The sequence below is a fragment of the Lygodium microphyllum genome, chromosome 29 (assembly GCF_053477565.2).
Source record: "Lygodium microphyllum isolate KBCC chromosome 29, Lygodium_microphyllum_v1.1.10, whole genome shotgun sequence".
Taxonomy (NCBI): domain Eukaryota; kingdom Viridiplantae; phylum Streptophyta; class Polypodiopsida; order Schizaeales; family Lygodiaceae; genus Lygodium; species Lygodium microphyllum.
Window position 1 is genome coordinate 55159181 of NC_141163.1, and position 2957 is coordinate 55162137.

Genomic DNA, 2957 nt, shown 5'->3' on the forward strand with positions numbered 1-2957 from the left:
TCTGTTGGGTTGGAATTTGATGAAAAATAAGAATTTGTTGTAGGTCATCATCCTCAAGATCCCAAAGTAGTCGGGTCGTGCACGCACACGCAGATCACAAGGGAGATGTACACGTGAACTCACTTAGGATCTTGTCCTTTGCATATGCTTGCCACCTACATTAAGAAAAAATGGCGGCAATAGCTCACCCATCATCTTCATGCATGTGGAGGATGGGGGGATGCCACCCCCCCTTTCTTTTTGCACATTATGATGATATACACATTTTAACTGAGACAATTGGCGCATAGACCGAGATGTGTGTGTGTGTGTGTATGTGTGTGAAGATATGTTTTACTACAGAGGATAGACTCCTTTGTTGCACAAACTATAAGTGGTACATGTTATAAATGGCTTTTGTGTTGGGAATTATTGTTGGGGGGGTAAAGGCACCTCCACCTAGCCGCCCGTGTATTACTACACTGACAGTACCCACCATTGTCACACTACAGGTGGCAATTGCCCATCACAGTCACTTATTCTTTATTCTTTTAGTGACATTTTGAATAAATGAAGGCCCGCAGCTACACATGGTGGTTGTTGGAGTTCCCACTTTGAGTTTCACTCTCTCTCTTGCTCTTGCTCTCCATCTGCCATAGCTCTCACCGCCAAGCTTCTTCCTCCTGGGTTCCACTTCCCTTTCAATTGGTATCAAAGCAAAGGCATTGGAGCTTGCCTGGCATTCTCTTTAGCCCAGATTTGAAGAGTTTCAACCCGAGCTTCAATGACAACCATGACACCTTCATTTGCAGGTATGTTTTGATCTCCTGCCTCCTTCCTGATCTTCTGGCCTTCCATTGGCACCTTGCAGGGTTGCATCGGAGCCCCCTCAACATTGCCAAGTGCTCCAGAGCACTGCTGAAGACCCTCCAGCCCCCAGGAACAGCTAGCACAAAATGCAGCTCATTTTTAGGGGGCTGGGCTGATCTCCTCCTGGCATTTTCAGCTTCTTCCCCGGCTTCCCGGCACTGTTGGCAACCTTCCCGATCATTGTTGGACTCCCCGACATTAGTTCTTGGCTCCCAGTGATTGATTCGAGTGCTTCCACCTTCAGCCATTGCTATATACACAGTCCCAGGACTGTCAAAACAGGGAAACACTTGACATTTACTATTTGCTGCTTCTTGGCATTGCCCGTTTGATGCCTATTGATATCCAGTGATGCCGGGATGTTATGGAATGCTATGTCTATGCTTTGGGACTGATTTGGAGCAAATTTGGGCACTGATTTAGCTTCATTTAACAATAAATATGTTGTTGTAATATAGTGGGCTGAAGCTCATTTACTTGGTGTATGCATTGGTTCTTGGATACAGGGTGCTTACCGGAGATTTGAATGATCATATAGATGTATTTGGAGATTGGCAAATGATTCTTTTTGGTTCCGGAATGCTTTTGAGCTTGGATTAGGCTCCGCCTTGGTCGTTATTCACTGGCATTTGGCATCAGTTGGCATGCTTTGGACCGGTTTATGCCTATTGTCACTGCTTGACATTTAGGCTTCTTGCATTTATGCTTTGGTCATATACGGATGCCACTTGGTTTTCCCATGCTTGGCAGTCCCTTGGAGCTTCGTCTTCAGATGTATTTGAGCATTTTGGACCTACTGAGCATTACATTTGGTTGTCAGTTATATACTATTTGAAAGCTTTTAGGCTTATGCTTTACGGGTCTTAGGTAGCTTGAGATTTATGCTCTGGATGTACCCTACTGGGATTTGACATGTCTGATGCTATGTACTCGACGTATTAGAGCATTGCTTGCTCTATTTGCATCTGAAATTACTTCCAGTGGGAGCCTCTTGGTATATTCGGATGTACACAGAGTCTTACTTACACTTGAGCTTGAGCTTGTGGGATAGTTACATGCATTTGCTCTCTTGAGAGCTTTATGTCTGCAGTTAGTTTGTAGTGGGCTGATTTGATACGCCTATTGGAACAGGCACCTATCTCTGTCACAGGTTTGTCAGTTTTGTATGTATCTTGGATGGTTATACATTGAGCTTCTTGCTCATCAGTTGTGCTTGTGCTTGGTCTCTTCTCTTACACCAAGTCCCATGACATGCATGACTTCTAGACCTATGAGATGTCTCTTGCCTGACAGGTTATTGGTTTGACAGTTCTTGGTACCTTCCTGCCCCTTGACACTCATTGTTGGATGTATCTTGCTACCTAGCGGTTGCAATGGCATATGTATCAATGATTGCTTCACTTTGGAACAATTTTACATATTGTTGTCATTTATTCCAACAAGCTGAAATCTACAGATTTCGAGCACTTCTATGATGGTAATGCTTAACGTTTGATGTTATCTTGGTCATATTTGGTGGACAGGTGGTTCTCTTGGTGATATTCACTCTTTCAACTAGTTTTAGCAGTGGTTGTAGTGTATTTTTCTGCTAATTACAGCAACTTGCAATTTTTCTTTTTTGCTTTGATTTGGGACAGTATAGCTGATCATCTGAAAGACACAGCTCTCTTTAACATTATCAAGTTGGATGGTACCAACTATGGGCATCGGAAGTCCCAGATATGACAGGTTTTGGTGCAAAAGTTGCAGATTAAACCCTTGCATTTCAAGGGTGTTAAACCCGAGGATATGGATGATGATGTCTGGATGGAAGTTGATGAGCTATGCAAGTCTACCATTATCTTGTCACTCTCAGAAGAGGTCCATCATAATGTTGTTGAAGATGAGAATCAGTGTGCATGGAATTTATGGAAGAAGATTCAGGAGCTTTATGCGTAGCAGAGTCCTGCATCAGAGATGTATTGGCTGAAGTAGTTAATGGACCTTCGCATGAAGGAGGGGACATCCCTATCATCTCATTTCATATAGTTCCATGCTATCATGAAGAATCTATTGTCACAAGGTATTGAGTTCAAAGACAACTTGCACCCGTTGTTTCTGCTTGGCAC